Consider the following 25,790-nt stretch of genomic DNA (forward strand, 5'->3'; position numbering starts at 1 on the left):
AGTTGGCTCTGTTCTGCTAACAGGGGGTGAGCAGCAAGGAAGCAGGTTCCTGCATGTACACTGGCTGTGAGGAGGGAGCTGGTTCTGCACATGCAAGTCTGTCTCCAGTGGGACTGCTCCTGGAAAGCCATCACACTGCACACCTTGCATGCTCAGGGAGCTGCAGAGGGGCTGGTGAATGCACTGTGCCCTCAGCCCCATTGAAATCAGGCTGCTCTGTTTTTTTTCCTTTTTTTTTTTTTCTTTCTTTTTGCTCAAAAAAGAAACAGAAGGCATTGTAGCTGGCGACAGCTGTGACTGCTCCTTCCACAATGAATTAAGCATTTGAGATCAGTGTTTGTTGAGAATGGGTTTGTTTCAAGGGTGGGAAACTGTGTGGTAGCTGTTCTGGATGGTGGAGGTAGAGGTGTGCTTGGAGATGGCCTTTCATGTGCTGTGCTGCCTTCTCTGATGGTGTTATGACTCAGTACTCTTTCCTCCCCCAGAGTAAACAGCTACTGTCAGTAGGACTGCATGGCTGCAACTGTGTGACACCAAACATTGTGGCTTCCAGACAGCAGGGCTTTCTATTTTTCATGGCTAGTCCTCTCTGAAGTTGGACTTGATGATCCTTAGTCCCTTCCAACTCAGGATATTCTGTAATTCTATGATTCCCATGAGGATGAAGGGGAAATATGGTGCCTTCTGCTTCCTCGTGGCTGCGTCCTGGGCAGCTGAGGTGTGGTGTGGTTGCTCCACATGGCCCTCTGTGGGTACAAAGAGAACTGTGGGGAAGTCTGCAGCCCCATGGCTATGCAACCAGGGCGGTTGGCTGTACCACATGGAGCTGCAGTTGGAGCAAGTCTATCTCAGATGTGCAAAAAAGTTAATTCCTGACTTGAACTTCTATCCTTGGATTAAGTTTTTCTTCTGCCATCTATTTTGCAAGGGTAAAATGGTGGTGCTTTGCTCTGCTTCCAAGGGTGCCTTCCAGAGCTGGTATCTTCACAGGCAATAACTATGACAGGAAAGCTCCCAAGTTTTGTATTATTTCTGAACTCTTCAGATGTTTTCTTTGAGTTTTTTACTGTCTTCAGGAAAAACAGGATCTCGTGCCACTGATGCTGAAAAAAGGATTTTGTAGATTTTAAGGAAATAAAACATTTCCCATCAGTGTTCATGGATAAGAGTCTTATTTTATTTTAGCATGTATGTGTAAATTCCTTTACTGGCAGTTACAGAGTTGAGATCCTTTCTGATGCAGTGTTGTTGCATGCTTTGTGGCTGCTCTTTGTTGTGCCTGATGCTGTGCATTGCCCTTAGTTAACTGAAAGGGAATCTGCCTGTCCATTTGGGTATCTGAAGGTATGTGTGGAGCTGATGGCACCTCTGGCTGCAGTACCTGATTATTCTCTCTCTGGAGCTCTGCCTCTCTGCTTTCTCCCTGTCTGCTTCTCTGATGATGATCAAGGCAGACACGTGGATGTTCATTAAGAAGCATAGGAAAGTCCTGCTGGTCTCACTAGGTCCGGTGCTCAGGGATGGGTAGATGAAGAGCTGCCTGTTGGCATCAAAATGCACAGAGCCTTGTGAGGCCCAGGGATACTGCTGTGGCTTCCATGCATAGGGCTCTCCTCCCCTGCGAAGTGCAGCAGGCAGAGCTGGGAGCAGGACTAGACTTATGTATTCATGCCACTTCCATAAGTAGGAAGTTGTTTTGATCCTGTTAGCTTTTTTTTTTTTTTTTTTTTTTTTTTTAATGAGGGGATGGTGAGAGAAGTAAATTGTGTTGGCAGTGCTGTGGTTCTGAGGTTACTGACAGTAAGTGTGTTAAAGCATGAAACAGAAGGCTTTACTGCAGTTTATTCTTACAGTACATAAAGGGAAACAAAACAGGTGGCAAATTAACTTGAACTATAGCTATGAGGATGTGAGAAACTGTTCTGAGGACAATAAATGAAGATAACTGGATCTTGTATTGAGTTTTGCTCAAGTTTGTTAATGATGCAGAATCTTGCATTTTGCAGTCTCCCTCCTCTTCCATGTTTCCTTTCCCTCTGTTCATGTGCAACACTGAACTCATTATCCAGTAGGCATTTTCTGCATTGATCCTCTTAAAAAATTAGTATTAGCCTGTATATGAGGGAGGCCAAAGAGGATTGAACGTTGTGTTGCAGAACCAGTATGGCCTCTCAGCGAGGATGGGTGATCTGTGTTTGGCTCTCAGCCCTGTAATGTGGTATGGGTTGGTGGGGAGCAAGGTGATGCCTTACCATCAGTGTGCCCCTACACACCGCTGTGCTTACCTAGCAGATGCCTTATTAGTGAAGCACATTCAAGGATGTGACTGGGAAATGTTTGGGGTTGGTAGACTGTAGGCAGGAAACCAGTGCCTTGGCAAGCCCCAGGTTCTGTGCTGGGACTGCAGTGATGCCACGAGGTGAGAAGAAGCCTGCCTGTCCCTGTGCCATTGCTCACTGCATGGTTAACAGGGTGGGATGAGACAGCATGAAAAGTGATTACAGTTCCTGCTTTGTTTGGGAGAAGTCTTCAGGGGCGGGCTTTAGCTGCACTTTTTTGAGTCCTTCCTCCTTCCCTTGATATAAAGCAGGCATTATTCTTGCCTCAAACGATTGCTTTATAAATATATATATATATATGTGCACGCTTAGTTGTGCTTGATTTATTTATTTTTTTCATAAACAAATGATACTCTATGAACTTTGTCTATACAAAGGAACATGCTGAAAAATGGAGAGTAACTTTTTTTTTTAAGCATGTCTTTGTTCTCATTTGCACTGGAAGAGATAATGTATTACAGTTGGCTGTTACTGGAAGAACAATATGGGGTGTAGGCAGCAGACCTAGGGACATGAAAGGTCTTGGATTCCTGTTTGAGTTCTCTCCTTTCAGAGTTAATAGGTTTGGGGGAGAATGGAGCCATACACACTTCTTTTTACAAAGAAGCATCCCATGACTTTGCCTTGAACCATGTCCACAGGCTGTGCTTGGGTTTGCGTAGGTTTGTAGTAGAAAAGCCCCCGTGTTGAAAGTGCTTCAGGAGGAGCTGGCTGTTTCTTGCAGAGTTTAGAATTGTTTTTAGAACTGTTGGAGATCTATGTGAGGGCTCAGAAGTTTGGGGACTCATTTCTGTCCAGCATGTTGTTGTGACCCCATAAGTCACAGGAAGAACAAACCTTCTGTGCCAGGAGTGCATGTGGATAGCACTGCTCAGTTCTTTGGACCTCTGATTACTTAATCTGAATGATGAGAACACGTGTCAGTATCACATTTTTAATATACCTTTCCATATCCTTACCTTATCTGTAGGTGTCTGTGTGCAATTCAGAAACTACGTGTGAGAAATATGGCCCCAGTTGTTCAGATGAGCAGAGCGCATGGTGAGGCCAGATGAGTTTTCTGGGTTCCCCTTGGGTCTGCTCACATAGATGCCAGAAGGGTATGGATTGAGGCAAGGGAAGTTCCTCTCTATGCCCAGGTGTTATGGCTGGGAGAGGGGTGGGAGTGCAGGCATGCTTTTGGATATTGAGACTTTTTCCAGCTTAATCTAATTTTAAAAAAATCACATTTACTGTGCTTCTCTGTAAACCCCAGCTTGGATTTTCCTAGTAGCCTCTGTAATTGTTGCCAGACATCGTATTGTGGGTGGTGAGACATTTCTGTCTAAGTCTGTGTTTAATTTGGGTGCAGCAAGGAGTGTCTGCAGAGCATCTAACAATGGAGGGGCTGCTGCAGGCAGGAGCTGTGGGTGGCTCCCACCGTGCACGGGATCTGTGCAGCTGTAGACATCCTGTCTTCCCTGAAGCACAGCAGTAACAACGCTGAGGTGATGGATTGGAGATGCTCTGGAGTGTCATTGTGGATGTGGAAGTTGCTGGAGTGATGCTGTGCTAGTGAAGATCCCTTTTCTCTCACACTTGTTTGTTAATCAAAAAAGGCATAAAATGACTGAGGCAAAATATTATGCATTCTGGTTTTAAGTCAGCAGTTGTGTGATTATGAAGGGTTTGTTAAGTATGTGAATGTATGCACACACAGATCACCCTCCTTATTTGTCCTTCAGACCTACTCTACCTGAAGGATCCATCTATCAGAAAATGAATTGCTCATCACAGCTGCAAGTGTAAAGAAAATTAACGCCATTGATAAAAGTGGTTTAAAAAAAAAAATTAGTCACTGAAAAGTACCTGTCCTTTGATCAGGAATGCGAATTATTTTATTTTTCCTGTTAAAATCTGGTCTTATTTTGGTGATAGAGAATGTCAATCTTTTTCTTTTTGAAATTATTAGAGTTGTTAAAAATCTGCTACTGTAAGTCCAGATGCTTACTCCTACTGAGATAAATTCACTCTTCAGTTGAATCTGACTGCGGTTTTACTTTAGGTGTCACTGGAATTGATAAAGGGCTTTGAAAGGTCATCCTGATTATCTGCTAGGTTAGGGAGGCAAGTAACAGCCCTTTCATTTCACTTCCTTTGCACAGGAATTCGTTTTGAGGGATTCTGTGATAAATATGTAAGACAGGCATAAGAGGTTTCCTCTGTGCAATTCTATCTCCCAAAAGAATTAAACAGTAATGAAGAAACCCTATCCATATGTATACATTTACAGCATATTAGCTGTTTAAGATATTTGACTAGATATTTTCAATCAGGAGTTAATGCTACTGAAATATATATATTTTTTCAAACACTTACTACTCAAAAGAAGTAACAGTGTATTTTGATTCTCACATATTTCATGTGTCTGAGGAATTCATCATTTAATTGGTGAGGTTGTATGAAATAAATCTGACTCATATAATACACAGTATGTGAATTAAATATCTATATTTAAAGCTTGAATTAGTTTTGCTTGCATTATGAAGATACCAGTATGTAAATATTTTCAAATGGTTGATTTCTTTTTCTCTCCTCCTCCCTCCCCAAAGGTTTTGAAGAACTTTTCTTTCCTGCTTTAGTACTGACAATTGCTAGGGAAAAACAGTAACCATTATTCAGAGCCTGTCTTCTGTTCTTTAATTTACTTTTTGGCTTTTATATAAGTTCTGTTCCTGTCGCTGCATGTTTGCCTTTGTTTTTCTTCATAGCTATGCCTTCATCATTGAGAATAGGATGGAAATGTGTTACATTTCAATAGTATTAGCAACAGTTTTTTGGTACATTATGGAACAATACTTTTGTCCAGGTGAGGTGTGTGATAGAGTGGGGTTTACAGTGAGTGTTGTGTGCGCTGGGGATCTGCGCGCTGCTCAGAAGCAGTGGTGTGGGGGTGGGTCAGGGCACCTCGGGGAAGGGGTGAATGCAGGAGGAAGCCAGGTCAGCAGTAGCAGTTAACGTTTGCCAGCAGGAGGTGAAGCTAGTCAGCTGCACTAATTTATGCGCAACAAATGGGCTCTGGGAGTCAGAGGTGTTAACGTGACCCCACCATCATGTAACTCTCAGTGGTGAGGAGGCTTTGAGGTTCCCGCAGAGAGAGCCTAGACTGCGCGTATCCATGGTGACAGCCGTCATTTAAACATTTATAACCTTTGATTTAAGATACAGAAAGGGGAGAAACTTTTAAACATTACAAATGTAGAGCTTTTAACTAACTATTGTTAAAACTTCTGTTTTAACAATATCCCTTATTTACATTCCTTGGAGTGTGAAGGTTTTATGTGGAGTGCAGCTGATAGGCGTCCCTCATTTGATGGGCCTTGAGATGACATTCTGGGGCAAACATCATGTTCTGGAGATAGCAGTCTGACTTTGATCATAGCTGGGCTGACATCGCTCCACCAATTTAGTTACTGTTTATTTACGTTGTATTTTGCACCAAAATTGTCCTTGAAGTCCTTTATACAAGGAGATTTGTGTCTCTGGTAAAAGTTTGAGGAAGACCGCTATTTTTGTGTTGCATAAATTGAGTTCTAAAGGGAAGGAACGTGAAATAGATCATAAATTACAGTCTCTGAAGTTGTGCAGTAATTGCAGTAATGCACAAAAGCCATGTGCTAGAGGGGAGAGCTAGCTGTGACTGCAGGAAGGGAGGCTGGCTAACACCATATGCATTGTGCAGAAGGGCATTTGAATGTCTGGTGCACCTCCCTCCTTGCCCCACTTACATGTTCTTTGTGCTCCATAGCCAGGTTGGGGCAGCAGTACTCTTCATCTAGGTCAGGTGTTCTCATGTGTAGTGCTTGTGTGCAGCACATTATGCTTTCTGGAGGTTTCTGACTGCTGGAATAATTTCTGTTATATTTTTCTGTTTTCTTTTTAATCTTTCCTGCCTCTCACCTGCCTCTGTTTTTCATGTGTTCCTGGGAAGATGGAGGAAATATTGAAAATGTTAGCGGACTCCAGAGTCATGCTATTGAAAACTGCGCCTTGATTTCAGGACTAGCAAAACAGGAGTTCTGAAGACGGATGAAGAAAAGCGCTTATTTCTTCTGTGCCTTTGCTTTGGGCCACTGACATTTAGTTTTGCTTCAGACTAGTTGATAGTAATGTTACAGGAAGATAAAGGTGGTGACTGGCACAGTGACTGAATGTCACAGACCTAATGAGCTATTCTGCTAGGACTCTGTGCTGAATTTTTCTTCCATGTCACACCACCTCTTGCCTTTTAGCAGGCAGAGTTTTATAGACACTGGTAAGCCCAGTAGTTGCTGATGGGTAGACTAAATGGGTGGGGATGGATAGGGGTGCTGAAATAGAATTTAACAGCTGCAGATAACTGCTTTTTCCAGATTTCTAAGGCTGCTTCTCTTGGGACCATGGAGAAGCATTAGTGCTGTTCTTTGCCCCTAGAACCAGCTCAAGAAGGCTTTTATTGTGAAAAAATTGGTTGGTTACTGTGAGGAAAGTTAATAGAGACTACATAAGAGTTCTGATATGAGGAAGTACCTCTGGCTGTGCTATGTAATTAGAGAAAGACGATTTCTGATAACATGTTGCCTTCGGCACATGTTTTGGGATTTAAATCTGCTTTTGAAAAACAGCAGCATACACAGAGCATGCTGGGCATGCACTCTTTGGGTGAAATGCTGGCTGGATGGCTCTCCCCAAAGATTTGTGGTCAATGGAGTTAAATCCAGTTGGCGGCTGGTCATGAGTGGTGTCCCCCAGGGCTCGGTAATGGGGCTGCTTCTATTTAACATCTTTATCTTGACAGGGGGATAGAGTGCACCCTCAGTAAGTTTGCAGATGACACCAAGCTGGGAGGGAGTGTTGATGTGCCTGAGGGGAGAAAGGCACTACAGAGAGACCTGGATAGATTGGATCAATGGACCAAGGTAAACTATATGAGTTTCAGTAGAGCCAAGTGTTGGGTCCTGCATTTTGGTCACAACAATCCTAGGCAACCCTACAGACTTGGGGAGGAATGGCTGGAAAGCTGCCTGATAGAAAGGGATCTTGGTGTTCTGATGGACAGTCGGCTTAATATGAGCCAGCAGGGTGCCCAGGTGGCCAAAGCCAGTGGCATCCTGGCTTGTATCAGGAATGCTGTAGTAAACAGGACTAGGGAATTAATTCTGCCCCTGTACTTGGCACTGGTGAGGCCTTACCTTGAGTTTGGGCACTCAGGTGCCCAAAACTATGTTCAGTTTTGGGCACCTCAGTACAGAAAGGATATTAAGGTGCTGGAGCAGGTCCAAAGAAGGACAACAAGGATGCTGAAGGGCTTGAAGAATATGCCCTATGAGGAGTATCTGAAGGAACTGAGGCTGTTTAGTCTGGAGAAGAGGAGGCTGAGGGGAGACCTTATTGCTCTCTTCAAATATCTGATTACAGTGAGAGTAGGGTTGGTCTCTTCTCACTGGTGACAGGTGACAGGATGAGGGGAAATGGCCTCAAGTTGCACCAGGGAAGGTTTAGGTTGGTATCAGGAAAAACTTCTTTACAGAAAGAGTTGTTAAGCACTGGAATAGGCTCCCCAGGGAGGTGGTTGAATCACCATCCCTGGATGTGTTTAAAAACCATTTGGATGTGGTGCTCAGGGACATGAGTTAGCAGAGGGTTGTTAAGGTAGTATGGTTAGGTTGTGGTTGGACTTGATGATCTTGAAGGTCTTTTCCAACCTGAGTGATTCTGTGATGTCAAGACCATACATCAGACAGATTATTGACAGTTATGATGCTTCCCACCACTCTAGTGAATCAGAGCATGGATTTAGAGTTAGTCAGTTGTCTTTTGGAGTATTCAGAGAATGCAGCTCTGTCTCAGGAAACAGCCAAAGGGTTCCCATGTGTTGAAATGTGTATGTACTAGTGTCGACAGTTTGGTACCATATGTTATGTTGCATTTCTTATGCTTCCTTTTATAGTATATGAAAATGTGTGTGATATGGTGCGCATTTTATAATTGAGCTGCTCATTTACTAGGACTGTGAGAGTATGGATGTTACTAGTCCTAAGAGGACTCAGCTCTGTTTTTTGTTGTACAGACTTAGATGACGATACTGTGCTTTATGGTGATTTTTTTTTTTTTTTTTTTTTTGCCTTAGAATCATAGAATTACCAAGATTGGAGAAGACCTCCAAGATCATCTAGTCCAAGCGTCCACCTACCACCAATATTTCCCTACTAAACCATCCCCTTAGTTCAGCATCCAAATGTTCAACAGCTCCAGTGATGGTGACTCAACCACCTCCTTGGGCAGCCTTGCCTTACTTTCTTATTCCCTTTTTTTCCATTCTACCTTTACAGTAACTATTCATTTGCAGTTTTACACATCATCTTACACCATTATCATCATTTTACACCATTCTGCAGCTCGCATGTCTTCTTGTAAAAGTTCCTGCTTAATCTTTATGCTGTTTCCCCTCAAGAGAAGTGTTGGTGGTATGGAGAGGAGCATGACTATGGCTGATGTGTGGAGGAGGGGGTGGTTTGAAGACCTGTGCTGAATGACACTGCTGGCTCATGTGAGGGCATCCTCCAGCGTCTGACGAAGGGCTCTGCTGAAGGGTACTAGGTTTACAGTGCTTGAGTACTTGCAGATTTTCTGAGTGTTTTGTTGTATTGATATGATGAGTGTCCTAGTTGCAGGCTGGACAGAGCTAAATCATAGAATGACAGAACCACATAGTAGCTTGGGTTGGAATGGACTGTACAGATTACCTAGTCCAGCTCCCTGCCACAGGCAGGACATCTCCAGACTGAGATGCCCAAAACCCCATCCAGAATGGCATTAAGGAGTTCCTCCCTCATGTACAAGTGTTGCTGGTTCAGGGTCTCTATAGATGTTTGGCTTAAAATGTATGGGTGGACAAGCCTTAAAGTGCTGCTGATGCATAAGATTTGTAGTAGTGAGATGTGATGAGGTAACAACTTGTTCAGCAGTGACATAACTACAGATTTGGTGTTCCAGCTGTGCACCACATGAGTTTCTACATGGGGTCACTCTGCTTATGGTGGGGAAGGCAAGACTCAACAGAGCAAAGCTGCTGTTCCCTGAGTTTCATGTCAAGTGCTTTCCTTAGGAATCGTGGGGCTTGCTTGGTCCCCAGCGGGAGATTTGGCTGCTGTGCAGGTGGGGCAGGGAAAGCCCGGTTGGAGCTTCATATGATCAGTACTTCAGGGAAGTGCTGTTTGACAGGATCCCTGGGACCAGCCAAATGGAACCTCTGCTCTACAAGGAGGAAGGCTCTAGTGTAAGTTAACTGGAAAATGGGTCCCAGAATTTAGTTGCTGAAAAATAAAACCCATCTGAATGTGAAATCTCTGGATTTCTTTTGCTGAGCTCCCAGTTTCTGACGTGTTGTTTTGACAACTGTTGTTTTTAACTAGTTAAACAATTGCATTTAAGGCTCAAGCAAGCATTAGATCGAGTTACCTTTCCACCTGAATAAAAGACTCCATGACTGTATCCAGTTACATCTCTGAAGAGGGCAGTCATTTGTGTTGTGATTAAAAAATGCTTTCAGTAAAAGCTGGAATCACAGACTTGCTTTCTGAGGTAATTTTGTTGTAGTGTTTAATCACCAAAAACCAAAAGCTTGAGGAAAGAAATGCTAATTACTAAACATATTTTTGTGCCTGACTGTACTTCTCACAGTAGCAATCAAGAAAATGTGCATACTATGGTGCTTTTTTCCTGATGTTCAGCTATGTTTAATAAAGTGGTTTGCTAGTTTGCTTCTGTAACATTCACAGCTAAGATTTTAATTGGTATTTTAGGCTTTTGAAATCCAATTTCATAAGATTTGAAAGCTCCATCTTGAGTGAGTAGGAGCTTTGAAAGCGTTTGCGTCTGTAAATTGTTTCATTGCAGGGAGAACAATGACAAGTAAGCTCCTAGTAATATTGTTTATTTGACATTTCCTCAAAACCAGACAGAAAGTTACAGAAATGGGGAACTGAGTTGTCCAACAATTAAGCATATTGAAACTTGCTGAGTTCATTCCATATTATACGTGCACGACTTCATCCCCTTGAATTTTTCATGATTTGAAAGTGCACATGAAATTAGGTGCTGCTGCATCTCTGAATTTGTGTGAACTATGATGTTTGGAAAATCTTGGTGATAGAAGCATGCAGATCCTTGGAGCTCAACAGGAACAAATATGTACCCTTGAGGCAGAATTGTTCAGAATTGCAAATGTGGTATTGATACTCAGATGTTGTATTTAGTTATCCAGGCATTATGATTATGTTAATTGTTTAAACAATAACACCTGTGAGGGTATACCCCTGCAAAGGAAGGAAACATTAGGTGGATTTAAAATTAATCAGATACTGACAGTAAACTCATCAGCATTTCACAGGCCTCTCTTTTTAACACTGGCATACATTAGAATTCTCTTCAGAAATGAGAAACAATTATGTTTTATTGCTATGAGATTGATATCAATAGGCATCACTGCAGTCAACATTCACAAAGAAAAAATACAGAGTTTTGAGCTGCTGCATTTCTTTCTACCAGGCAATTTTTGAAAATGCTTCAGTGGAATTATTGGTACTGCTGTGAATCAAAATGGGTCAGATGGGTACTGCATGTGTCGGAACAAACAGCTTTATTCTTTCCTGGACTGTCTCAAGTAAAAGAATATGAAGGCTGAAATTGTAAGAAAGCCAGATGATTACTTCTGCTCATTCAAAGAAAAAAAGTGGTAGCTAAAGTACAATTCATTTTTAATTCTTTATGTTTCACTTCCTCTTTTTCAAAGCAGTTGATAAGAAGGGGACCTGATATTCTACCTATAAAGATAATTATATCCAACAGGACTTGGAATTCAGGCCTTGTTAGATCTAAAGTGGTTTTAATTCTAAACTTTAATACTAAACTACTCTGAAATTGTTTTAATCCAAATTTGGTAGCGAACTGTTTGGAAATTCACATGTGTAAGCAAAGTAGTTACTTCAGTTCACTTTCAGCGACTAGGACATGTAAATTGGGTTGTATGCATACTATTCCTAATGCCTAGGACAAAGCAGAATTGCATATAGTGATTACCTTTGCCTTGCATTCCTAATGCTCTACTGTCCAACAAAAATATACATATCCATTTGCTGCTTAAAAACTGTGTGCGGCAGATAGCCACCCACATTGGCATGCACTGTCCAGGCTTGTCGCACTGATCCAGCAGCAGTGTGTGTGCCAGACAGTGAGAGGCACAGTGTGGCCGCACAGCAGTGGTGGGTCTGGGTGTGACTGTGACATCCTTCTATGGGGTTTTCCTCTGTTTTGTGTTATCACTTAATGAATATAAAACTTTTTATTTCTGATCTCCCAGAGCAAGGATGTCTTCTTCTCTTTTCAAATCTCATTACTTTCAATACCCAAGTGCACTCTCAGTTGTTTTTCAGATGTTTTCTGAAGAGTCTTAAAGGTTTCTGTGTGTTTAATGTGGGTTGGACTAACAGTAGTTTAATCTTCTCCATTTGACAGAAACATCAGCTGTTCAAATTTTCATGTGACAACAAGCTGAGGTTTGCTGCAATCTCTGAGAGGCCACAGATGAGGTTCTACAGAACTTGAAAATTCCGTTCCATTGATCTAACAGTAATATGATCATTAAGTAGTTCCCTTTTGTGCAGAGGAGGGTTCTGAAGGCTGGGAAAGGGTGGTTTGTCATTTCCTTAACTAATGATTTCAATTTCCTGTAAGTATTTGAAGCCATCAGATTCAGTCATGATTGATTGTTTTACTGCAGCTGTTTACAGCTGTTGTGCTCTGTTAGCATCTAAGGGCCATGCAGTGTTTACAGATGAAAACATGTGGGAAAGAGGAAGTTTGTGGCAAGCTTTGAATCAAGAAGCAGGTAAGCCCCACAGGAGGAGCAGCAGTGGAGCTGTAGCAGGTTAAAGGTGAGCTGTCTGGTCTGGCTACATCATGTTGGTCAACTCTTATGTCTTTCCTCTAAATGGTGCTGCAAATGTGGATCTGAAAGGCATGGGGTAGAAAAGGGGCTCTGGCTGTTAGTTTGTTAGGAAGGCTACTGATGTGAAAGACAGAAAACTGCCTGTCACAGAATATCCTGAGCTTGAAGGGACGCTGAAGGATCACTGAGTCTAACTTCTGGCTCCACACAGGACCACCCAAAATTCAAACCCTATGTCTGAGAATACTGTCAAGATGCTCCTTGAGCTCTAGCACTTGGGGCTGTGCCCATTATCATGAGGAACCTGTTCCATGCCCACCACCCTCTAGTGAAGAACCTTTTCCCTAGCCCTCAATCTGATCCTCCCCTGATGATGCTCTGTGCTGTTCCCTTGAACCCTGTCGCTGTCAGAGAGAGCAGAGCTCAACACTGCCCCTCCCTCCCTGAGTGGAGCTGCAGCCGCCATGAGGCCTCCTCTCAGTCTCACAAACCAAGCAATGAGAAGTTATTAGTCATGGATAAAGGGGAACAATTACAGGGTTTAAGCATGTCATGTCTTGCCAGCAAAGATGATTTTAGTGCCTCTTTTAGAGTGAGGATGTTGAGCATCGTGTTCAGATTTTATTTTCCAACTGTGATGGAGAAAAAAGAAGTGACCATTTTGAAGGAACGCGGCTGTGCAGTTTTTTAGATGCTGACATTACATCCTAGAATGAATCACAGAATCACAGAATTGCCAGGGTGGGAGGAACCTCAAGGATCATGAATCTCCAACCCCCCCCTGCCACATGCAGGGCCACCAACCTTCCCACCTAATGCTAGAGCAGGCTGCCCAGGCCCCATCCAATCTGGCCTTGAACACCTCCAGGGATGGGGCATCCACAACCTCTCTGGGCAGCCTGTTCCAGTACCTCACCACTCTCTCTGTAAAGACCTTCCCCCTGACGTCCAACCTAAATCTCCCTTCCCTCAGCTTAAACCATTTCCCCAGCTGCTGAGACTGGTGCTACTTGGATTCATACAGTCTATTTCTTGGCATACCTGCAGCAAATGTACTGATAAATCCCGCAAGCATTGGTTTTTCTCTCTCTTCCTCCCGTTTATTGAGAAGTAGATATCTAATTTTATTTTCTAAGTTGTTTCTGCAGAGAGTTGCTTAAATGTCCTTGGTTGTAAATTCATCCATGATTTGTAGATCTAGGGTAGTTTTATTGGAATTCTGCCTCTGCCAGGGCATGAGGACTTGCAAATTTATAGTAATGCATACTGTGGAGTGTTACCATGCTTACATTGTGATTAAAAAAATAAAAATTAGAGATAACACAGTTGATTAATGCTGGCATGTATGTATTGAGGTGTACCACAAGCCTAGTTTATCTCTACAGATGGATCTTCCCTGCGATCAGCATACCAGCTGGGCTAATTGACCCTTGGTAGTAGCTGTATTGATAAGAAACATCCTAATAGGCAACTGGTATAGTGGTGTGCAGTGGGCCTGTGGAGGGGGGCTGTGCAGGGAAATGGTTCTCATTAGGGCAGAGCAACACATCTGAATTCACTTTAATTCTGGATGGCACAAGTACTGCCTTGCGGAGACAGTGCAATTACTCTGGGGAGGAGGTGGCAGTGCCTTGTGTCTCTTAGCAGTCTTTCTGCTGATTAAGGGGTGAATACTGTCCCAGATGCTTTTTGGATGCAGGCAATTATTTCCAGCCAGAGAGATGCTAACCAAGAACCAAGGCCCTGGGGGAGAAGGGGGGAGAGCCAGGCCAGGGAGAGAGGGGCTTATGGAACACAGAGCATTTATTTTGATTTTTCTGTGTCTTGGGATCTCTTGTTAGAAAGCTTTCACCATTGGCACGGTGCAGCATTCAAGGCTGGTGCAGCTAAATGTTCTGTTTCATAGTCTGTCTTTTAACATATGCTTAAAAGATTGTTTATTGCTAATATGTGTCCTGCTGTCTGGTTAGTGAGACCAACACTGATGCTTTTAATTCTTGCTGCTCTTTGGCAGTATTGTGGGGTTTTTAGTTTGACTGGTTGGTTTGTTTCACTATTGATCCAAAATCTAGTTTCAAGCAGCGAATGGACTGATATCCAGTAGGCTGCTGCTGTGTGGTCATTATTTTTGTGACAGACTCATTACTTGATGACAAAATCCAAGCCATTGCCTATGGCTCAAAGCAACCATTTCCTATTATCTTTGTGACAGAGCTGTGAGAACAGCCATGCATCTTGGGTTGAAGGTAAGAAATTAATTTTTGGTCGTTCAGTAGAAGTTGAAAGCTTATTTAAAGGATAAAGGTCTCTATCAAGTAAATTGTTACAAGAAGGAATAATTAACAGCAGCTGAAAATAATTGCTTCAGTTTTGTAAAGTTTAGTGGTACAGGCTCCAAATCTGAGAGCCACTGATTGACTGATTTAATTCCATCATAGCTAACAATGAAGCTGTTTCAATTACTCAGCAGATTTTTAATCCAACTGTGAGTCACTTTTCCTGTATGGAGATTAATTGTAAATGGTCTTATGGTTATATGTACTCTGCAGAGAGATCCCTTTTCTCTAACAAGTCGTCTTAATTTCTGTCAGAGTCTGAATTCAACACCTGTCTGTGGCTTCAGAATACTTGTGCATGTTGAGGTATAGTCTCTGTGAACAGAAACACCCAAGGAACTCAGTGCTGCTATCAAGGGACCGCCTGGGAACCTTCTTTTTTGTTGTTGTGTTGTGTACAGATATTGTATAGTTTCTAGTGCCATATAGTTAGGATAAGAAAAAATAACAACAAAAAAAGAATAATACCTAACTTTTTGATACTTACATTATGTAAATTGTTGCTGTACAGGTTGCTGCTTTGTGTATGCTGCTAACGAGCAACATTTTAGCTTGTATCTTGAGACACGTTTCAAAGACATCAGACTTTGAAGTGATTGATATTGGCATATACAGAACAATCTGTGTTTATATAAATAACTAGCAGCTGAATATCAGTATGTTTTTCAAAGAATAGTCATGCTGATATTACAAGAACAAATGAAGGGGAAAAGTTGTGGTTGTGCTCTAGAATGTACTACTAGTTTTTCTCATTATTGCTATTAAATCATGCTAATCGTTTTAGTTTTTGCTAAGACAGCGTATCTGTTGCATAGCTAGTAAAAGGTTTTACATTTGTGCTTGTTTTTAAGTGTACCTTGCTTATCAGCATCACCAAAGCTCACTTGATTAAACAAACAACTCACTCCCTCCAGATCCATAATCGATAGGATGTATTTTGTTTTGCAGCATTAGCAAACAAGGAACAAATCTGCCTTTTAGAAGACATCAGAATAATCAATGTTTTTGAAAGTTCTGTTTTGCGTAGGAACACAAATGTATTAAATAGTGAGAGGTTGCTGTTATGTTTTATAGACATTGATTCTTTTTCTTAATAGGGAACAGAAGACAAAATAAAAAGGAGTGGGGAATTTTTAAACATTTTGAGAAGAGTGCCTTGCAGTATTAGCAGATACATACACACATTATATATATTTATATATGTTTGGGTGTGGAGGCCGTGCTCCTTGAACAGTGCACCCTTTCTAGGGGTCATTAATGCACTGAGTACAAAGCATTCTCCCCTTGCTCCTGTATGTCTTCCTCAACTTGTAATTAGCTTTCCTTTGTGCTTTGTACTGAAGGCTGATAGGAGTCTCTGCTGACCCCTGTCCACTGCCACCCCTGGGCTGTTGGGCACCTGTGCCCAGCCCACCCAGCCTGTGCTCTTCCCATATTTGTGGCTGCAGGAGCTATCTGAGCAGCAGGGGAGCAGGCTGCAGAGAAACGAGTGGTGAGGGGCAGTGGGATGCCTGCAGCATGGCAGTGGTCTCCATGCCTAAAGCCACAGGAGTGCACTGCTGCTGTTTGTATTATCTGGCTGCATGCTTTTCTTGTTAATGAAATGTAGCTAATGAAGGAGCTGACATCTGTTTTGAGAGAGTGAATGGAAAGGGAAAATGGGTAAATAGAAGAGGGAAATCTCTAAGATCTGATGCTTTATGGCTTGGGTTGGTAGTCCAGCTATTTCACATAGTGCAGTAAAACTTCATAATTTGGTGATTCAGAGTGATCTGGGCAGTATCACATTGTTTTACTGTACAAACAAAGCAGCTATTGTTCTTCTGGCCATTGCCTCAGCGTGAAATAAGATCCAGAAGAGCTGCTGTGAAACCTACCATCATTTTTAAGAGCACCACACATGTTTGGAATTAGGTTCCTTATTGCTGGGGCAGCATGAGGGGTGAGAGCTCTGCATCGTGATCTTCCCAGCTAACACATGCTGATGTGTTGGCCTGCTGTGTTACCCTTGTGAGCTGCATGGGGCAGCAGGCAAGTGAGAGTTCATGGCTCTGGAAAGGATGCAGTGTGACTGGATGCAAAATGAGGTCTGCTTCTAAAGATTCTGGGACTTGTAAGCTGTGTGGGTTACTTTAGCCTACATTTTGATGCTTCAACTAGAGGAATGTTTTCAGAAATCTCAAGTTGTTGCTTAAATTTGCCTGAATGATCAACATAAAACAAGTGTGTAACCTTCACACCTTTTAAGTGCTCTCCTTTTGTACTAAGTATTGCTTTAAACTTTAAAGGTACCAGTAAACTAAAAATCTGTACCTTTCTAAAATGTTCTGTATCAGTAATTATTTTACTTTAGTAATATTATTATACATAACATATAATATATAATGATACATGTTGTTACAAGTAATTATAGTAATTATATTTATCAGGTAAATACAAATTTTCTTGTCTCGAAATGTGATGGAGGGACAGGATCCTGAAGGGCCATGTTTGCTTAAAGTTCAGATGTTATACTGAGGATTCATATTATTTCTTCTTGAAGTTCTTCAAGTTATACCTGTTTCTTTGATTTGGGAAGCTATAGTTATAAGCTCAGGATCATATAGCTCTTATTATAGGATCTTCTGTTGCTGTATTAGATTTGTGAGTGATAGAAGCAGACAAGATATTGTAAGAAGTAGGAAAGAAGGGAGGCTAGTTATCTGGATACAGACCAATTCAGCTGTTTGGCTATTGTGGCATGAATGCATTATTTCCCACAGGGATTGTGCCAACTAAAGAGGCTTGAGATTTGCTATACTGCTGGGTGGTACCTTCAAGTACATATCAGTAGTGCCACTGGGTTGCAGATTTTCAGTCTTGAGGAGGTAAATGCTGTCAAGGGGAAACGTGAAAATGAAAGAAGATCCTTACACTGTGCCAGCACATGCTGCTGGCTTCCAGGTTTGTGAGCCATTTCCATAGGGGTGGGTTCTGTTAGCCAAACTTCCGCCAACTGTGTTCTTTTAACACGCAGTTCAGTAATTCCTCAACCTGCAGTAATAGTGCAAATGCTGTACTGAATGATAATTTGGACAGTGATGTGTTGTACCAGCAATGATGAGTTCCTCAAATCATGTTGCATCTGTAGGAAAAACACCACCCATTGCCGCTCTCTTTTTGCTCCAGACTATCCCAGACAGCTTCAGATTTTGTTTTCATGTCTCAAGAGAAAGTTTTTTGAGGTCTGGTTTGCATGCAGAACACACAGTATCTTGAGGCTGAAGTTTACTGTCCCATTAATTAATTTTATAGCCTTCCTGGCCTGCCATGAGATTTTTTTTATTTTTAGTTCATATGGGATTTCTTATGAAGGCTTTTAATTATTGTGTGCAGTTTTAGGAGTTCCCTCTACATTACTTTCTGCTGATGTTCTTTCAGTGTACTTATGTTGTAATTCATATTGTGTTATAATTGCTGTTTATAAATTACACCTGCAGTGTGCTAGAGGTTATCTGGAAATTGAGAAGTAAATGGTGTAATGCAAGGTAAGCATAATATATGGAATAAATGTGTACTAAGACATTTCCTTTGCATTAGCTTGAAATGTCTCCCAGTTAAATATGCAAAAATATACAAAGAGAACATTTATAATTATGCTACATGAGGTTGGAGGACTTAATATGGAAAACTTTTATTGAAGTGATTCATGGTAAGTAAGAGCAGATGTAAAGTAATATGCCTTTATGAAGGAGACATTTTTGAAATTTAGATGGAATTTTTCAAAGCTGTGCATGCAACTAAACAGCAAAACCCAAGTTTTTTCAAAATGGTTTTCAAATAAGTGACTCAGTGGAGCCTTTCTTTCTTCTGACTAAACATAATGTTTTGAAAGCATGCATAGATGTACTCATACGGAGTGCAGCTTCCGTCTTGGTGATGCACTAGCTAGAGTAATAATGAAAAAAAACAGCTGCTGTAATGATTAAACCTTTGTGGAAAAATAGAGAAATACATTCAATATAGCCAAAAGACATGATCTTTGCTGTCTCTCGCAGAGAAGCATGCAAGAAGAAAGAAAAGAAAGATAGTAGCACTTAGAGAAGCTGGCAGTTGGATGAGTCACTGCCCCCATGTGGTGTTACTCTTGAGTGACTTGCATGCTACTGATGCAGTTTTCATTGCTTCTGGATCTTGTATCTAAAGCCGGCAGTTGTAGATGTTATCAGCTGAAGTGTTAAAGGTAGCAGCTTGATTAAAACCAGACAGACATTTTGGAAAACAGTTGGCTTCTATTGTCCCAGAGCCACATCAACTGGTACTCTGCCTATTCCTCAGTGCTCTCCTCACTTGCCCGAGACAAGTTGCGTTTGAGATTGTCTCAGTCAAAAAGATAACCTGACAAAAATATGACCCAGTATTGCCTTGGAGGTACAACTGAATATCGGCAATTACTTTTTTAACCATGTAAGTGAAAAAGCCCTGCCACAGGTTGCTCAGAGAGGCTGTGAGATCTCTTGTCTTGGAAATCTCCAGAACCTGCGTGGGCACCCTGCTCTGGGTGTCTCTGCTGGAGGAAGGTAGGGCAAGGTGGACCCAGGGCTCCCTGCCAGCCTGAACTGTTATGCTAGTCTGTGGAAAGAAAGCAACTTGTTACCTTAGCTCTTAAGTAACATCAAAATCTGAAACTATTGGGTGAAATTCTGATACCAAGCCCAGGTTTTCATATGCTAGTCTTACTTTTTTTATCCAGAAAATAGATCTCATCCATCTTTCTTTTTTTTCTAATGATGGCAAATCTCCCGTGTCATCATAGTTCATGCGATTAATTACTCTGCACCTTGAGAGTCTGTACAAGTATTTCCAATGTTTTGTTGTTGATCTTCACTTCCTAGCCATTTTATTAAAAGAAAGACTGTGCTATTCAATATTACTTTGTACTGTAGAAATTATCCACTGGGATATAATAGTTTCCTAAGAGTCTAGTTTTTTTTCAGTTCCTTAGCAGATAGTTTACTGTTGAAAATGTTGATCTCTGAGTTAGAAAGGTGTACAAATCTCTCATTTGTAAAGTTATTATTCCAAGTATAATGTTGCAAAGCTGGAAGTCTTAAAATATTGTAAAATGAGATTATAGAAAAGAATAAGTAGCTGAGGAAAATTATCAATAAATCTTGGTTTTTTTTGTTCCTGTTATTAAATGTCTTAAATATAACGCGAAGTAGCACATTACCTAAAAGCATAGTCCCAGGACAAACAATATTATTATTTAATTTTAAGTTAATAACCAATTTGGCTTCTTTCACTTTTCTGCAAGTGGGTAGGAGGAGAAGGATGGATGATGATATTATTGACAGAACTTGTTGAATAACCTAGGTTCTTTAAACTGTAATTAATATTAATACCAAATAACTCTGCTTATGAACTTGTTTTTACTTTGTATGAACACGGCTATATGTTACTTGCATACTATATTAAAAATGAAAACACTGTTTAGATGAAAGATGGAGTTTCTGAATCTGCAAGAGCAGCAAAACTTGAAAACTTGTTCATTTGTATATTAAGTGTGTACTAATCTATGGGCTGCAGCCACATGGTCTGCTGCTTCTCCTTCTGGTAGAAATGAAGGTAGCTCATACATTCAGCAAACTCATCCTGTGACCATTTGCTATAATTGATATTGCACTGATAGAGTAAGGGGAAGAAGAACGCTTAAAAAAGCAAAAACAACAACAGCAAAACCCCAAGAGCAAAGCTCCAGGAGTTGTGGAGGTGGGACCCACTTCCTGAACAGCAGTGGTGCTGTGATGAGCAGCTGGAGCTGGAGACACAGGATGTGATGGCTGGAGACAGGATTAGGTCCCCAGAGAGATCAGATGGGGCAAAAACTGCACGGTGCACTGCCTATGGGCGGTGAAGTACCCAGCAGCAGCAGTCTTAATTCTGGAGCAAAAGCCTTTTATCATTTTTCTCATTGGGTTTATTTTAGTGGTAGGAATTGATATGTGAAAAGAAGTTCCTAGTAGAAGCCCTTTTATTTCAGTGCAGGGAAATTCAGGGTAGAAAAGTACATTGCTGAGTTAATATTAAAACAATAAAGACTGAAAAGCAATCTGGAAAAGTTTGAAAGGAGTATGTTACTTTGAAAATCAGTCTGGAATATTTTGTGGTTTTTGAATCAGAATTTTTTTGAATCATAGAATCACCAATGTTGGAAAAGACCTCCAAGATCATCCAGTCCAACCATTCATCTGTCACCAATAATTCTCACCACTTATGAATAGTCCCCAGGAGTGATTCATACTCAAACTGGAATAATGTCTATTGCTCTGTTCCTCATTGGTTGATTTTTTTTTATTTTTTTTTTCCAGTTGATTTCAGTTTGAAGAGTTTCTGAGCCCAGGGTCTACCTTGGCAAATTTTTGAAGAGCCTAGCAGAAAAGCATGTATAAAATCAATTTAGGAGGAGGAAAACACTGCTTTTACTAGTGTGTGAAACTGTGCGGGTGATGATGACTTGTGAGCGTGCACTCCTGTGTTTATACTCTTAACTTCAAGATGCTGATGTGCTGATATTGGTGACTCTCAAGAGATGTATGTGTATTATCTAAAGCGTTCCTCAGAGTCACAGCAGCTTTTTTGACCAAGTTCCTCACAATTTTCCTTGACATTTACTCAAGTAGGATTTTATATTGAAAAGGATTTTTTAGCTGTCTTACCATAAGGTTTACAGCAGAAATACATTTAATTGCTAGTACTGAAGCACTCATTCCTCCCCACTTGCACACACACTGCAAATAAAACATGTTAATCCTCTCCTGCCCTTCCCCCACTGTAGAAGCCTGATACGTTTCTTTTTGCATTAGTTAGGCCTCTTGGGAAATACATGCAGAAAAAAAAGGCTTTTGTATAGCCCTTTCTCCCTCAGGAATGCACAGAAACCAGCTCTTTGGATCTGTTCCACAAACATGAAACTTGATTTTTAGGAAAAAAAATCTATAATCCTGTGCACATGTTTGTGAGAGAGACCTAATTTTAAGTTCAGTTAGAGGTATAGCTTCTCAAAGAAATTTGGTACATTTTTGAAAAAAATGTTTCATGTTCTTTCTCATCAATCCATATGTTGTGCTGAGGCATGTTCCTGAAGCATATATTTAATGCTGTCTTAGTTTTGTCTTTTATTAGCAGTGTGAACCTAGACAGTCTGCAAAGAAGAGGCTCATTTTGTTTACAAATGTTATTTAAGTTTCTTGGCTACCAACAGAATTCACACACTTCAGCTACAGCAAAGGGTGTGCCCTTTGCCATGGGATAATTGTTAGTGCATGCTAGTTACACATCCATGAAAACCCAGAAGAGGCACTGTTGGTTTTTACATTGATACTGAGATACTGATGATGGGTATCAGCACTGTGCTGAAGGCAAAAAGGCTGAGTCTGTAGGCTTTGCCCCTCTGCTGGGACAGACAGAAATCTCTCAGGATGAGATTAAGTGACCACCATGTTACAGGGAACCTCAGCACTGATCTGTCTTTGTGTTTGGAGGCTCTTGGGGCACAAAAGTAATGGGCCTTTCTGAGAAGGACCTTGAATGTATGGTGTTAGCATTGGCTCGGCACAGTGGTGCTGCCAGGGTAGCGAAATAAAAAGTGGTATGGTAGCTTGGGTGTGTGATCTTTCCATGTTGTTGGGCTCATACCAGTGTCTGTGCTCTCCTTCCTCCTAAACCACATCTAGGTGCAGCTTGAGGCAAGTAAAGCATGAGCTTGAGTACTGTTGGCAGGACAACCTGGTTGTTCACAAAGAGTGCTAGCCTGCGTCTTCATCTTGTCTGCTCTCAGTGGAAATAGTTGCCTTTTTCTCCATTGTGATTTTATGTGTTGTTTCAGTGTAGCTTGAAAGCTGCAGTGAACTATGTTTTATTACACATGTATTATGAATACATGTGTAAATATGCAATTTTTGAGTTGCTGGTACTCTTCAAGCTAAACCAACAGTGGCAGTGGTGGTGGTTTAAAATGGTTAAAGGGGTATTTATAATGTCTGGAGAGTCTGCTGCTCCCCGCCATCTGTATGCCATGCTTTCCATCTCGAAAGAGTTAGCCTGAGCTGCTCCTGCCCTTCCTCAACATTCTCCCTGCTTCATGCAGCATTCCCAGAGGTGGATCAGCTATGTGGAGGTCAGATGCTTAGACACCTTAGCACTGTTCACTGGCCGTGCATCCTACAACTGACTTACAGCATCCCTGTGGGGGCAGAGTTGCTTTGCAGGTTTTGGTGGGGAGCAAAGGGCCTGTGAAACTGCAGTGGAATTGGTGCTGCCATGAGCCGTGGCACAAAAATGGACATCAACAAATTAGGATTGAATTTGGCTTGACTGAAGTGACAGTTTCCCTCAGTAAAAATATTTCATAGCTACTGGCTTTCTTTAAGCTATTTACCTATTGTGGGACTGACTTACTGCAGGTCATGTTCCTTGGCAGCAACCGAAGAAGGTTATTTTAATTCTATGTTTTTTCCTGAAGTTGACAGGTATAATCTCTGTGACGGCAGGCTGTCAAGTTAACTTTTCTCTCCCCCCAAGTTTTAGGATGGAATTGCAGAGGACTTTTTACATGATCTACTCCTTTTGATGCTGCCGTCTTTACTTCTCAGCTTGGTGTTTTCCTCTGCACCTCAGCTTCCACTTCTCCAGCCTAGTTTAATAACAGCATCTGGGACTATAATGTTTTTCTGTTGACATTTTCTTAGACCTTTACTATGTGTGTTTTGTTTACTTTCCAACTTTAATGTTCATGCCCACATTTCCACTGATTTCTTTTTGTACTATACTCTCAGTAGGTGTCATTTTGCTCTGCAGACTGTCTTGTTTTAAAAATGGACCTTCCTCACAAATGGAGGGTTGTCTGTAAGGTGAGCAAAATTGGTGTAATGTGCTGTAGAGGCAGAGTGTTTTTGAGTATGTTTTCTAGTGTTGACTAGCTCACTTTGATTAACTGCTTTGCTGCTTAAAAATTGGGGATTATTTTCTTTGTGTTACCATTGGTGGATGGTGCTTTTTCATAATGCACATTCTGCTGCTTAAGTACTTTTCCCAAGATTTAATACGATACTTCCAATGTATATTTTAAATATGTTTCACAAGTTGCTGATTTTAATGGAAAATAGTTATTCAGTAAGGATTTGCAGAATGTAGGCAGTGTTTTCTTACAGAATTATCTGGCTTCAGGTAACCATTATGTGACAGTTGTCACAATGTTTGTTGGTCCAGTTGATTGAGTACCGCAGTACTGATTAGGTAAGAAGCTAAAGGCAAAAATTACTGTTTGAATTTGAAAACGGATAACCACTGTGGATTGATAGGCATTTCATAGAATAACATACTACAGAAATGTGTCCTATCTAACGCCATTTATTTTGAACTGGTGAAAAGAAAATCTAAGAAAAATGTTTGGAAGCCATAGCTGTTTTAATGTGGTCTTAAATTCCTCTTTGATTCGAGGTTTTTATTTTTAGGTACACAGAAACCTATCAAAATTTGCATCATGGGGACAGAACAGTGTGCAGCTTCTCTTTTATCATTCTCCTGAAGGAAAGGAAGCTACAAGGATGATGAGTCTTGAATTTGCTTCTGAGAGAGTGCCTGGAGAAGCAACTGTACTTAATCAAGTAGTGTGTGTTTACCTAGTACTTAAAATTTATAATTTGCCAGATTTGTGTTTTCCCGTCTGGTTTCATTTCAAATGACATGTTAATCTGTGGAATCACTTTTAGTAATGGGAGAAGATGTTGAAACTTGTGAGGACTTATCTGACACAAATTTCTTTGCAAAAGTGGTGGGGGTTTTTTTGGTGTTTTGTGTGTGCGTGTGTTTGTGGGTTATTTTTAACAGTGAAAAAATGAAAGCATTTATTTTCTTCAGAGTTTAAACTTTGTATATTTGAATTTTGAAGAGCAAGAATGACCTATGGTTCCTTCCTGTCAAAAAAAAAAATATTGAGAGCCTCCTATCCAGGTACTGCAGGAACTGGAACACTGTCACAAAATAGTTTATGAAAATGAATGTCTCAGACCTTGATGCATTTCCTTTTGTTTGGTCAGTGGGCTATCTCCTTTTCCACAATGTTGCTTTGTGTGAAGAGGAGTGTAGATCAGCTGAGTTTCTTGTACACAAGAACTTAGAACGGTTAAATTTTCTGTGTTTTTGTTTGTTTGTTTTGTTTTGCTTTTGGATTCTAGTTTAAAGTAGAAGTGTTTTTTGATAAGATTTTATGTGGCAAAAACTGGGAGATGTGAATGTGGACAGCCTCAGGAAAAGAGAGCTGACCTTTATGTTGAACTAATTGATCAGCTAATGTGTTTAGCATGGATAAGGTACCTTTTAAGGTTCCAATAAATCAGCTGTATGGTTTAACATTCAACAAAACACTTTATGAAATAATAAAACTGTCTGGTCCCATGCCTTGAATAATTCTTAATGGTAAATGATAACCATTAGGCTCATGTGTCACCTTCATTTCTTCAGCCAAGTCTGAAAGAGGGCATTTGGATAATGCTCTTACGTGATTATGTGGTTTAGCTGTGGGTCAGCCCTGAAGCTGTCTGCCAATTGGATTTGCTGACTGGTGTTGGTTCCTTCCACCTAAAAGTCCTGTATTCTGCGCTTCTCCTGACAAGTTCGTCCTGCCTGATTAGCAGGGATTCTGGCCATCACATTGTGGTGGCCCAGAGCAAGAGACAGGGTATGAGCCTTTCTGGTCCTCATGTCCTTGCATGTTTGCAGGGTGCTTGTGGTCATGGATGGATGCATATCCATCAGTGTTTTCCCTGTTGGTGCAGCACTGTGCTTGGCACTTGCTCTTGGGAAGAGGCTCTGCCAGGTGTGCCTGCTCTCTGAAATTCTTTAGTTTGGGACTGCTGAAGTTGAAGGAGGTAGTTAAAACCTGCCCTGACCTATCACCAGGAAGCATGTGGATTTCCAGTGCAGTAATGCCTTCTGTAGTGATTTATGGATTTTGCTTATTTTGAGTTTTTGTGTGTGGTTTTTTTTTTTTGATTGTTTGTTTGTTTTTTATGTTGCAGTATCTTCTGTCACATGTGCTGCTTTGTTGTTTTTTTTGCTCCCATGCATGTTCACCTCTGGCTTCTTTACTCACTGGTGGCTTCTTTT

The 25,790-nt window shown here is 41.1% G+C and overlaps 1 protein-coding gene across 7 annotated transcripts in view; it reads left to right on the top strand.

The window, feature by feature from the left end:
• The window catches only part of SEMA4D (semaphorin 4D), a 93,728-nt gene that overhangs the window by 1,174 nt on the left and 66,764 nt on the right, over positions 1-25,790 (top strand). For 2 of the 7 annotated variants that reach the window (XM_090131362.1, XM_090131361.1), the window contains exon 1: positions 1-25,790. This exon is cut by the window's right edge and continues 4,430 nt beyond it. The exons of the other annotated variants lie outside the window; for them this stretch is intronic. The gene's annotated coding sequence lies outside the window, so the exon portion shown is untranslated. 7 annotated transcript variants of the gene reach the window in all.

This window comes from Phasianus colchicus, chromosome Z, assembly GCF_987193195.1.
Source record: "Phasianus colchicus chromosome Z, bPhaCol1.hap1.1, whole genome shotgun sequence".
NCBI classification, from domain to species: domain Eukaryota; kingdom Metazoa; phylum Chordata; class Aves; order Galliformes; family Phasianidae; genus Phasianus; species Phasianus colchicus.